Source organism: Mus pahari, chromosome 4 (genome assembly GCF_900095145.1).
Source record: "Mus pahari chromosome 4, PAHARI_EIJ_v1.1, whole genome shotgun sequence".
In the NCBI taxonomy this organism is placed as follows: domain Eukaryota; kingdom Metazoa; phylum Chordata; class Mammalia; order Rodentia; family Muridae; genus Mus; species Mus pahari.
In genome coordinates, this window is record NC_034593.1 from 74,330,354 (window position 1) to 74,344,172 (window position 13,819).

The window sequence follows — 13,819 nt, forward strand, 5'->3', positions numbered from 1 at the left end:
CAACTTCAGCTTGTCTTTCAGTACTATGTTACTCAATGTTAAAAGATTGGCTAATAGAACATTTACACGTTATTTTCTGTAACAATAATCTACATATAACCTCTTTAATCTGTCCAATAGCTTCATGTTTCCATGTGTTATCTGAGGAGTAGCATAGTCATTTAAATAGCATATTCCTTCGGATGTTTGTTAGTATTGCTCTCTCCACCAAAGTGTGCTCCGTTACTAAACTCACAAAGCTGAAAGAATGTTTGTAAACAATCTTATTTCTCATTTGATGACACAGGGCCCAGAGAGTATTCTGAGTGTTTGTTACCCCTTTCCACTTTTCATTTAATATTTTGCTAACATTTTATATATATATATATATATATATATATATATATATATATATATATATATTTCAGAGACTAGTATTTGGAAAAGAATGACTTCTTTCCCAGTAATGAGTCCAGGTGATTTTAAAAGACAATTTGGAATGCTACCAGAATATTTGCTTTATTGCAAATTAATTCTTCCAAAACCAAACTCATCATTGAGGTTGGCCCACCTTACAATGAACAGAGCAGACCAAGGCCATTTCGGCCCCCATCACATGCTATAGGAACTAGATCTCTGTTTTCACAAACCTTTCTTATTATCCTAACCAGTTATTCAGTTGTTCTTCCTATTTGCCTAGGCCCAAGTTTCCCGTGCAGCCAAAAGGAATAACTGATGGAGGTTATCAGCAACCTGGAGCCCACAGCTCCCTATTACAATTAACGGACAGGGCTGGCCAGCTGGCTTGAGAAGACATAAATTAGTATTTCTTTTGCCTTCCAACCAAACCGAGTTATAAGTTAGTTGATCTTAACAGAAAGAACTCAACAAATATCAGATGAAAACTTAACAGAACTCAAAACTAAGCACAAGACTGGAGCACTGACAGGGAAGGAAGCCCACTGGTGGCCTGTGAGACTCCGATGGGTCAGAACCGGCCCACTGCATGCTCAGCCTGAGGTTAACACTTTATAAAAAGGGTGAAGCACGTGGCACACTCCCACTTCAGCCGAGCACATCAGCTCACAAGCAAAGTCTGCTCTGTCTTTGGCTTACAGAACTTCAAAAGGGTGGTCCTAGCAGAATGTATTGATTGTAAACTCCTCGTGTATTGTGGACAGCCACTTGACAGGCCTTCCTCTGCCTTTTCTCTCAAGCCAACAGTGGTTTCTATCATAAGAGCCTCAATTTGTCTAAAGTATTAATTAGTTAAACCTAAAAATGCTTCCTCTGGCTTACTTCCCTGATATCCCTTGGAAAGAATTTTTAACCAACAGGAAACCATTCTAGTTTCTACTGGAGAACATTGTCTCCAAGTCCACTTGGCCAGGTTAGTAGGATTGGAATTTGGCAAGGCCTGTAAGCTTTTATTTAATTTCACTTTACTTTGAAATTCTGCTGAATGAACAGAGCTAACTGAAGGAATGATTGATTAAAGAAATCTTTTTCAAATATTACCTAAGATACAGAGAAAGGGACATCAGAGGGGTAGGAGAATGATCGAAGATAAGAAAGCCATTCGGCAAGCCAGCCTGAGGCTTCAGTGAAGCATTCAAGAGGGAGAGCAACAGCCCCCAAGGACGATTTTGATTTTCATGGATATGATTAAAATTTCTTCCCTACGGAATATAATTAATATTTACCAGAGGGATAGTTCAGCAATCAAAACCTGAATGGAGATAGAAAAGAATGATAAGTTTAAAGAGTTTTCAGAAATTATCCCATGCTCTAATTACAAATGAACACAACTTTTTGTGTTAAGACGTGAGCCCATTTCCTGTCTTGATGGGTATCTACATTTACAAAGTTAGTTTCTTGAGGAAATCTTAAGGAAGAACGATTTTCACATGCTGTAAACATGTAAGAACAATGTGGCACATTAGGGATAACAAGGCCTATTTGGTCACATGAGCACTGATTAAATAGCCAGTCCAGCACAGAACAACAGTGTAAGACCAGGCTCCAGGACACTGAGCTAGTTTAACCCAAGTTTCCCTCTAGATGTCTCTGGAGCAGATGCCTGCTGAGTGGAGAGTAAGCCTCTGCTTCAGTAAGAGAGATCTGTTCTATTGGGGCCCACAGCCATCAGTAAAAGAGCCTGTAGACTCTCTTCACTGCCTGCCCACACATAAGAAGAGGATAAAGATTTTTTCCAGAGAAATTTTGAACCTCAAGGGTAGACAGTTCAAACTGAAAATTTGTCCCTGAGGGGCAGCCAACATTAGCATAATTGAAACACACCCTCTATTTGAGCCTCCAAAGACCTATTTTGAGCCTGTGTGTGTGCGTGCATGTGTGTGTGTGTGTGTGTGTGTGTGTGTGTGTGTGTGTGTGTGTGTGTGCATGTGCAATTGTAATAATTTTTCTTAAGGAGCTAGAGAACTAGAGTTTTTTTTTTCCTCAGTACTGATGAAATAAGACAACTTACAACTGCATATAACTCCAGCTCCAAGGAATCTAATGATTCTACACTCTCTTCTAGTGTCTGCTGGCATTCAAGTGCTCTAATTCACACGCACAGACACACACTCACGTACACATGATAAATAATAAAACCAGAAAAGGTGGTTTGATCCAAGAAACGATGTTGAAATCAGACAAAGCATGGCCTTCCCCACTTCAGTCTTCCAAGAAAGAGCGTCTGCTAAGCCTGCCGTGTTGGGGACTGAGAAGCCGGTTCTGCCCCTTGGCCAGGACCTTTTGACTCAGGTTCTAGCATTGTTCTTCCTCTGCTCACAAAACACAGTCCTATTTCCAGGAGGTTGATAAGACCAAGGAGAGTTTCCCCAAAGCTGTGCCTGGAAGCTTCCTGGAAGAAAGGCAGGGAACACTTAAATTTATAACTGGCTAAAGGATGCATGAAATCAGTAAGATGCTTTCAAATGATCTTATAAGTCTGGGCTGAGGTAATCACATTTGACATTGTAACTCATGACATTTATTTGTCAAATTAATTCAGTGTGGCTCAGATGTGAATGTAGCCACATGTGTGAAAATAATCAGTAGAACCAACACAAGGGAAAAAGGAGAGGTAGTTTGGACAAAGATGACATTGTTGGCTTAAGAGCTGCCACAAAGCCTTAGGTTTTGCTGGATTTGCTTTGCTGAAGGACCTAATCCTCCTGACTCCATAGAATATGCTCTGTTTCTTCATTGCTTCTTCAAGCAGCTAAACACATATCCAAAGGCAGACAGTGACATCTTCACGTTCCAAGTGCACTGATATTATTCAGATTTCCTCGAGTATCACTAGGAACCCAAAGAGAAGAATCAACTCCATCTTGGATGTCTAAAGCTTCACAGAAAGGACAGACACTCACTTACATATTGAGAGGTGAGCACAGCTCACAAGGTGAGGAAGAACACTCCAGGGGGTGAGCACACATAGAGACAAACATGTAGAGAGAGGGTGGGCTGCTTGAAAAACTTTAAGCAGCAGAGGTGATGGCAGAAGGTACAGAGGAGAATACAGGAGCCAGGTTATCAAAAATCATTAAATGCTAAGTTTATCTAGGGATCATGTGGATTATTGAAAGATTAGAAGATGGGGTGTGGGTGACATGGTCACAGTTGTATGTTTGTTTTTCCAGAAACCACCAAAATTTTAGTGTTTAATAATTAATAGAACTTACCAAGATGTGAAGATAGCAAGTTTGAGGGATGGGGGTAGGGGTACTCTAGGCTATGCAGACTGTGACAAGAATGCGCATTTACAAACCTGTCCACACATAGCAGTTAGTTGCAGAAAGCCACTTGGTTTTGTCTTGGCTCAGGAAAACGACGTTCTAGATTCTGGATTCAGTACTGGCAGCCTTCAACTCTTCTGGGCAGTAGGAATTTTGTTCTCAGAGTCTAGTTCTTCTACTCCAGCCTGAGTCACGAGGTCAGCGATATTCTTCTCCAGGTTGTCGATTTGGCTGCTCATGTCATCTATCCTTCCAATGATCTGGTCTGACATGATCTGAAACTTGTCTTGCATCTGCTGTAAGAGCGTCTCCACCACCGAGGTGATGTCCTGCATGGTCTTGGGGTCCGCCTCGGCCATCTCCCTGGTGCCCAGCTTGGTGGCGATGTCTCAGAACCGTCACCTCTACTTCGGTTTCTCAGCGCAGACCCACAGTTGTATTTTTTAAGTGATCCCCATGGAAGCAGTTTGAAGAGGGAAGCTGGAGCAAGTGAGGCTGGTAGCCAAACCTACTAAATACTGGAATAGAATTGTGTCAGTGACATCCAAGAGAGGGGCAGACAGGGAGACAGAATGAAAGAAGATCTGGGGAATTCATGGGACAGCAGCTAAGAGGGTTAAAACTTAGGGATGATAAATAAGAATAATACTCGCAATTCAAGCTTTGACAATCACTTGGGCAATGACTCAGGGACCCAAGCTCTCAAGGAGAAGAGAAGTATAACCATGATGGAGGGTGTTGGGCTCCCAGTGGGTCTTTCTGGTGGAATAGTAAAAAGAGGGAAACAGAGAGCGAGGACTGGAGCAGAGGAGAAGAACTCATCAAAGGTAACGTTTTGAAGTCCCATCCCTGGCTTTGGCCATTCACAGTGGTGATGAGCATACTTAAGTGAAGGCAAGATAAGGCAATACCCAGGACAGAATTCTGGGAGCAAAAGTGGATACAAAGCAGTGTCTTAGGATAAAGTCTGTGTGGGAACTTGCCTCTTCACACAAGATGCTAGTCCAAAGGAAGGAGGAAAGAGTTTGGTGGACTCCAAACAGGGACTAACTACCTGTGGGTTCTGAGGTAAGGGGAGGGATATAGTCCTGCTCTAAGGAGACTTTGAGATGCATCATTAAAAAATAGGCATTTAAGGGAATGGTTTTCCCAGGAGCCCAAGGAAAGAGTGCCGCCACAGCTTCACCAATACTGTGGAGTTCTATCACCCCAGTGAGAAATCGGAATGTATGTTAGTGATTATGAACCCATAAGATGACGGTGTTTGACAACAGGGACACGCTTAGGGATAGTCAATCTTCACTATTTGAAAATTCTATACTTTGTAAATTTGTCTACTGAAAAGATGTTTTAAGCCCCGGACACCACATAATTTTTGTGGTCATTTGTGGAGATGCAGTAAGTGGCAAAAAATTCAAGTCCCTGACATGGGCATGTCAACCAAAGTCAAACAAGCCATTGCTCGCCTTTCTGGCCTCAGTTCTCATAGTAGAAACAAGCTGCTTTCTCAGTCTAGCTACTGACATATTTCCACATGTCTGTGCTTTGGTTGATAAGTTTGCTCTTTAAAATGTTTAGGACCGAAATGCTATCTGCAGTCCACAAGCACTAAAAGTTGTGATCTGCTGTATAGCGCAGATTGTCCATCATGGTGACAAAATTCCTGTCATGACAGCTTGAGGGAGGCTAGGTTTTCACTAGCTCCCACTGTGAGGGGTCTCAGTTCATGTTTGCGGGGAGGGAGTGTCGGAGCAGAACAGCAGCTCAGATGGTGGCATCCAGGAAGCAGAGTGAGAACTGCTGTGTCAGCAGATCTTTCTCTGTTCTTTTTATTATGCCTGGGACCCCCAGCTTAAGGGATGGAGCCACCCACATTCTTGATAGATCTTTTCCCCTTAGTTACCCTTATCTGAAAATCACCTCACAATTATACCCAGAAGTATGCCTTATTTGTCTCCCAAACTCAATCCAACCAAGCTAACAATCAAAATTAGCCATCAGATGTAGTTTTAAGAAATGCTTATAAGAAAAGCTTCATTTGGGCATGAATGAGACTACTCTTGGTCATGAGCTCAATGCTAATGAATCACGTATGTATACTAAATAAGAGCTCTGCAAACAGAAAGATGCATAAATGAGACTGCATGTTGTAACTGGAATCTTACAAGAGTTGATCCTGTGCTGTTCTCCAATTGCAATGCCCAGTGTCTACGGCAACCTCGCAGAGAGCAAGTATAGCAAATAATGAGAGTGGGCAGAGAAGGTAAAAGGTGCACGAAGCTGAAAGCCACATTAGATCTGAATGCAATTCTAACTTCTTCACCATCCTCTGTGAAGATGGATGAAAGAAAGAGCTAAAAGAAAGCGTTTTCATTAGGGTTCGTGGGGCCAAAAATACACATACTTTGTTTCTTATTTTTAAAAAGATATTTTTTGAGAATACCATATATGAACACTGAACTGATACTATGCCTTCTCCTCTCTTCCATTCCTGTCAGCTTCTCCTGTATCTCCCCTCCCTCCCAAACTCAACACTCCTTCTTTAATTACATAGGGACAGGGACAGGGACAGGGACAGGGAGAGCAAACAATCTGCTGAGTTCATCTAGCGCTGCTCATATGTACTTGTGTCCTCAACTGACAACTTGGTATTGGACAACCTATGTGAGACTGCACCTCTGAAGAAGACTGAGTCTATCTCTCTCAGTAGCCATTGACCACCTGTAGCTCTTCATCTAGGGTCGGACATTGTAAAGTGCCCCCTGCCCTTGTTGGTATGATGACTGGTGTTACTGTGCCAGTATTATTCAGACAAGCATAGTATTAAGACCTCATGAGAGTTTTTGTTCCATGTCACTCCTTAAGGATGTTATCTAACAGCAGGTGCCCCACTCCTCTGGCTCTTACAATCCTTTTGCTCTTCCTATGCAATATTATTTGTTCCTTAGGTGTAGGGTTTGCATTGCAAATGTATCTGTTGATGTTGAACATCCAACATTCATTTAATCTCTGAGCTTTGACCCATTGTGAATCTCTGTAATAGTTACCATCTATTGGAAAAGGAAGCTTCATTGATGATAGGTGAGAGCTACACTTACCTGTGGGTATAAGTATTTATAATACGGTTAGAAATTAAAATAGTTTAGGAAAATGGCAGTAGGAAGCTCTCCTTTAGGGTTTATGACCTCTTCAACCACAGACAGTTGTCTAAGTTTACAGTTCCAGCTATGAATTCCCTAGCATTGAGCAGGCATTAAGTCCAACTGGACAGTTGTTGGCTACCCACAAGACAAATGTGGCACTGTCATGCCATTAGGGATATCTTGAAGGAATAGATGCTGTGGTTCATGGGCTTTATAGCTGGGTAGGATTACAGATTGCTTCTCTCCCTCTGCTGCTTGCAAAGCACCTTCCAATAATATATAAGAGCCAGTCCTCAGGGAGGAGACTTCCAGATGAGCTCTTGTTCAATTACTCCAAATTCTCTGTCCAAATAATGTGGTATCCTTAGCAAGAAGGTCCAAGTTCTGGAAGGCAACCAAAGGCAATGCCAATGGTCCATATTATTTGGGAAATTTCTTGTATTTCCTCCAACTAACAACTCAAAGGAGATTTCCTGTGCCTGGCATTGGAATTTTTACTAGATAGTACATGGCACCACCATCCTATGTAGCAAAACTCTAAATATGTATGCACATTGTCCTAGTTAGCATCTTGGGGAAAGTGCTTAATTCACCTTACAACTAGCAGTTCCTACAGGGGGGCCTATGTAGAATCTCAAGCAGGAACCTAGAGAGAGGAGCTGAAGCAGAGACCACAGGGGAAAGTTGCTTATTGGCTTCTTTTACATGGATTTCCCAGTTTGCTTTCTCCTAAGACTTCCCTCCAGGAGTGATATTGGCCGCAGTGAGACGGCGTCTCCTACATAAATCACTAATCAAGAAAATGCTTCACAAGTATGTCCACAGGTCAGTTTGATGGAAACAATTCTTTATCTGAGATTCCCTTTCCCAGTTGTCTCTAGCTTGTGTCAAGTTGAAAAACAATAACCATCTCCTTTCCCAACACATACACACAGAGAGAGAAAAAAAATATATGTATATGTATGTATATGTGTATATGCATATGCATACACACACACACACACACACACACACACACACACACACACACACACACATTGAACATATGCCAAGGAGTGATATAGCTGAGTATATGGTAGATATACTTTCAGAGTTTTTGAGAAATCTCCACACAGATTTCTATAGTGGCTGTACCAATTTACAATCCCATCCTTTGTGGATAAGGTTTTCTTCTCATCAAACTCTAACCAGAATTGACTATAAGTTATTGTCTTGATAATATCTTACTGGGATAAGATAAAATTTCAGAGTAGTTTTAATCTGTGTTTCTCTAGTTGCTAAGACTGTTGAACACCTTTAAACATATTTCTTAACCATTTTTATTTCTTCTTTTGAGAGCTCTCTTCTAAGTTTTTAATTTCTTCTTTTGAGAATCCATTTTTAATCAGAGCATTTGTTTTGACTCTTTATGCTTTGAGAATTAGAGTAATATTGGTATCATAGGCATTTAGAAGTATCCCTTGCTCCTTTCTTTCTTCCTTCCTTTCTTCTTTTCTTTTCTTTCTTTCTTTTTTCTTTCTTTCTTTTCTTTTCTTTCTTCCTTTCTCTCTTTCTTTCCTTCTTTCTCCTTTCTTTCTCTCTTCCTTCCTTTCTTTCTTTTTTTCTTTCTTTCTTTAATAACTTAAAAAGTATTGGTTGTAAATCATTGTGATCTGGTAGAATTCTGTGTGAAGTCATCTGAATCTGGTTTTTGTTTTGGGGGGTTTATTTTTTAAGTCTGAAAGGCTTTTTATTACTGTTTCAATATCCCTAGTTTTTATGAGTCTGTTTACATTGTTAATCCTTTCTTGGCTTAACTTTGGTAACTTCAATTAATCTAGAAACATCCATTTCTTAGGGATTTTCTAACTTAATTGAATATAGGTTTTTAGAATACTCCTGTATAATATTTTTGAAATTCTGTGGCAACTGTGGTAATGTTTCTTGCTCATTTCTGATTCCTTTAACTTGGATCATCTCTTTCTTTTGGTTAACTGAGCCAAGGGTCTGTCTATCATGTTTATCTTTTCAAAGAACCATCCCCTAGATTTATTGATTCTTTGTATTGTTTCCATTGTTTCTGTTTCATTTATTTCTCCTCTGATTTTTGTTATTCCTTCTTGTCTACAGGATTTGGAATTAAGTTGTTCTTGATTTTTAAAATTCTTGAGTTGCACTGTTAAGTCATTTATTTGTGCCCTTTCTTAATTTTTAATGTAGGCATTTAGAGTTATAAATTTTCCTCCTAGGGCTGTTTTTAATATGTCCCAGAGGTTTTATGGATTGTGTTTTAATTTTCATTTCATTTCAGAATTTTTTTTTATTTCTTTGGTGATTTCTGGTTTTGACCCATTCATCATTTAGTAATGACTTGCTGAATCTCCATGATTTCATGTAGTTACTGAAGGTTCTTTTGCCCTTGACTTTTTAGCTTTTTTGCATTCTGTTCTGATATGTTGCACAGAGTTATTTCAAGTTTTTATTTGTTTAGATTTGTTTTCTGTCCTAGCGTGTATTCTATTTTAGAGGAATTTCCATCAGTTGCTGAGTAGAATATATATTCTTTTGTATTTGAGTAGAATATTCTGTAGTTATCTGTTAGGTCCATTTGATATATGGTGTCATCTAATATTTCTCTGTTCTTGTTTTTTTCAGATGACGCATCTGTTGGAGAAAGTGGATATTGAAATCACCTACAATTACTACGTCTAAGTTAATCTATGTGTTAAAGTCCAGTTGCATGCTTTCTATGAAATTGTATGTGCTAGAATGTGGTGCATTTTGTTCAGAAGTGTAATGTGCTCTTGGTCAATTATTCCTTTCATCTAACTAATTTTCCTATTTATCTCTTCTAATTAGTTTTGGTTGAAAACTCTTTCAGCAAGTATTAAAATACTTCTGACTGCTCTTCCACTTGCTTCCGTCCATCCTTTCACTCTAACCTAGTACATAGCCTTGAATGTAAGATAGGTTTCTTATAGAACACAAAAAGACGCTCTTTATTTGTTCACCCAGTAAGCTAGCCTGTCTTTAAAAAAAAAAAAAAAAAAAAAAAAAGCCTGTGTCTTTTGATTGGGGAGTAGAGACCATTTAAAGTTAGTACTGAAAGATGTGTTCATTGCTGCTATTTTGGTTTGCTTTGCTTTGCTTTGCTTTGCTTTGCTTTGCTTTGCTTTGCTTTGCTTTGCTTTGCTTTGATTCCTTTTTTCCCACCCTTGTTTTGCTTTTTCTGCTTTTTGTGTTGTTAGTCCTATTTTGTATTTCTGTAATTATATTTTAATTTATTTTCTTTCTGTAACCTTTTGACTATATTTACCCTTTCTTTAGTCTGAAGGATTGCTTCCAGTATTTTCTGTAAGTTTGGTTTGGTGGACATGAATCTTTTTGTCCATTTATATCATGTCATGTTTTTCTTTCTCCTTCGACTATGGCTATAATTTTGTTGGGTAAAATCACCTGGGATGGTGTTAAACCTTGGAATATATTGCTCTAAGCTCTTCCTTCCTCAATTGAGGATCCAGATACTATTCTGGTTGAGTATCCTTTACATATGACTCATGATATTTCCTTTGTAGCTTCCAATACTCTTTCTCTGTGCTATTTACTCTCTGTTTAAGTACAGTGTTCTATATGTAGTTTGATTTCCAATTCTGCCTGTTTTATGTTCTATGTTCTTCTTGTTTCTGTGTGGAAGCTCTTTAATCCAGGGAGGCTTTCTATGAGCCTTTTGAATGTCTGGTTCTGCTCTATGTCATTGACTAGGGGTTCTCCTCCTTCTATTCCTTTAATGCCAAATTCTCAGATTTGATTTATTCATAGATTGTCAATGTTATCTCAAATTTCCTTTCATGTGTTGTTTTAAACTTGATATATGTTTTGTTTGAGTGGTTCAAGTTCTCTACTATATCTTCGAAGTCTGATATTTGAAGTCCTTGACGATGTTTACTGTTCTCTTAAATTCTGTGTCCTGGGGTTCATCTAGGTAATTCTCATTGGAGAGCATTCCTGTAGGAGCAGTGGGTTTTCAGGGAGCATACTCTTTGCCTTTCATATTCTGTAGGTTTCTGTGCTGTATCTTGGGCATTTGAACATCTTTCATTGGTTGTGCATTTGTTGTAGATTCTATCCTGCCTCTGTTGCAAAGGAGTTGCTTTTGGTTTTGTTGCTGCTCAAGCTTGATTGATTTCAGATCAGGTATGGAGAGTTGGTAGGTCAGTCCTTCAGATACTCAGTGTTGACTTTGATTGGAATGGTGGGGTGTGTCTAATTCACTGGTAATCAATAAATGATAGGAATGGGATTTCTTGATTTTTTCTTCCTGGGCTGGCATATACACTGTGCTACTTGAGCTATGACTGGGAGTATGTGAACAGCTCTGAGAGAGCCCAGAATCTAGAACACTCACCAGGCTTGGCTGACACATGCTGCCATTAAAAACTTTCTTTTATTAACTAAATTCCAGAAACTGAGAGTTAAAAACACCTGTCTAGCTCCTTTCCAAAGCACCATGGAGTCAGAGTCTTAGACTGCCACATACTTGTCCTATAACATTGCAAAGCATTTCTCTTCTTTAGATCCTTCTCACCTACAAAATAAGACAATAATACCACAGAACCCTGGTGTTATATCTCCTTCTGTGCTGGAAGTACAGTATTCTGTAGCCAATTCCAAAGCAAAGGGATTCTCTGCCATAGGTTATGCCTTTTGAACAACATGAGGCTCGTGAAAACCTGTTTTGATTCCTTGTGTTTGCAGAACAGCATGAAGACAGATTCATTACAAAGTGGATTTAACAATTCTGGGAGATTAGCTCATCGAGAGAGACACTTATCATTCATCCCAGTTATAAAACAGCACTAGAAGCAATAGGTTCTGCCCGGTGGCACGTGCCTATAATCACAGTCACTTGGGAGGCTAAAACAGAGAGATTTCAAGTTCAAGCCCAGCTTGGGCAATTTAGTAAGAAATTCCTGTCTCAAAAATAGGAAATATACAGCCAGCATGATAAATCAATGGATAAAGATGCTTGCTGTTCATACTGATCATCTGAGTTCAATGCCTAGGAGTCACATGGAGGGAAGAGAAAAGCAACTTCTACAAGTTCTCCTCTGACTTCCATATGAACATTTTGGCATATGGACACCCACACACATAGATGCCCAAGGTCATATAAATAAATGTAATAAAATGGATTTTATTAAACAGAAAGTACAATAAAAAGAGCTGAGGCTATAAGTCAGAAGTAGAGTACTTTTCTAGCATGTACAAAGCTTAGGGTTCAATTCCCTGTACCTCAAATAAAAGAAGTAATACATTCTAATGTTCTACAGCAAATGGGATGACTACAGCTTGCAATTATCTAAGATTTATTTCCTGAATAACTAGAAGAGAGAAGCTTAAAGACTGCAAGCACAGAGTAATGATGAGAAGATAAAAACATTGTCTGATTTAATCAGCACACATTGTATACATGAATAGAAGTATCACACTGTACCCTATAAATATGTACAATTATCATCCATTACTCCAAAAAGGCCAAGGAAAGGGTAATGGTAACTCCCTTGATTTGATCAGTAACATTATATACATATGTCAAATATGGAACTATACCTCATTAAAATGTACAATTAAAAGAACAAATACATGAAAATATAAAAGGAGGAAACTCTATGACTCTGAAATTCAATAATAGGAATCAACCCAAAGAAAAACTGTAAAATAGACAGGAAAGCACCCTCGATTATTTCAAAAGTTAATGGAATTATAAATGGAAATGAGCAACACATAAAAAAAAAGAGTGTTGATCTGTGATTATTTAAAGCAAATGGCTTGAGCAATCCAAACTGAGCCAATCAATGTGCATGCCAGGCTGCTGCGAGGTCCTAGTGGTGTCCTTTCAGTCTCTCCAAGGACCCCAGTGTCTCTTACCAACAATTGCGTGTTCTGTTAAGCACTTGGCAAAGTGCGTGGACATGTGGGGCCCAGCCTTTTCCATGGAAAGTTTTTTCTCCCAGATGGAGCCCTCATCTTAAGAATGTGCGCAGGATTAAGATGTAATCCATCGTTTCAAAGACTACAATGATGCATGAAATAAATGCTTGAGCTGACTCTTTGTCTTAAGAAGTCTTTAACTATGCAGGAGACATTAATAATCAGAAGCATCAATCTAATGGAAGATATATTGCCTTCATCTACACTGTGTCGTGGAAGCTCTAGTTAGAAATGGGGAATTGGGGGAGGGGGAAGCACGCACATGAGCATATATATATACACACGATCTCCTTTCTCTGTTCCTTCCTTTAGCCAATAAAGAAGTTGGCATGGCCACATGTAGGCCATACCTAATATCTGTGTAGATCTGGGTGTCTTCTCTCCACCTCCATCTACATCCAGTGTTTGGCTGGGGCAGGAGTCTCAAACATGTGAGTATGCATCTCAGCATAGTGAGAAGCCAACATCTACTGAAGAAACTCTTATGAGATCCTCCCCCCGACCCACAGACCCTGGGCTAAGGAGTTTGGATGCTTGGGTCTTCAGGATGCCGTTGAAGATCAGAGTGGAGGGTCTGAGTTACCTCTCTTGATTCCTCGGGCTCCTCCTATATGAAGAGGGACAAAGCTTTATTGGCACATGCATCCCTTTCTCAAGATGCCAGTTTATTGTTTTCCACATAGGATAATGCATTTGTCAATGCAAGGATTCCCTAAGCCTCTGTTCTCTCAGCACATCAAAAGCTGTCCTTCCAGGGGGTCAGGAGCAGAGAGGTATGTTGCCATGATCATTGTGTATCTGTGACTTCATTGAAAATATACTAAAATGGAGATAGGGAAAGAATAAAGCATATCCTATAAGTAATTAAAAATGTAATAAAATTTATGTTACAATGAAAACAGCTATATTCACTTATTTAAATTTATATAATATAAAAATGTGTAGCCATTACTCTATCCTATTGAAATGTAAAGCCCTTGT

The 13,819-nt window shown here is 39.3% G+C and overlaps 1 pseudogene; it reads right to left on the reverse strand.

Moving 5' to 3' along the window:
- Positions 1–3,853: 3,853 nt before the first annotated feature.
- On the reverse strand, positions 3,854–4,084 carry LOC110319728 (annotated as a pseudogene).
- Positions 4,085–13,819: the final 9,735 nt, after the last annotated feature.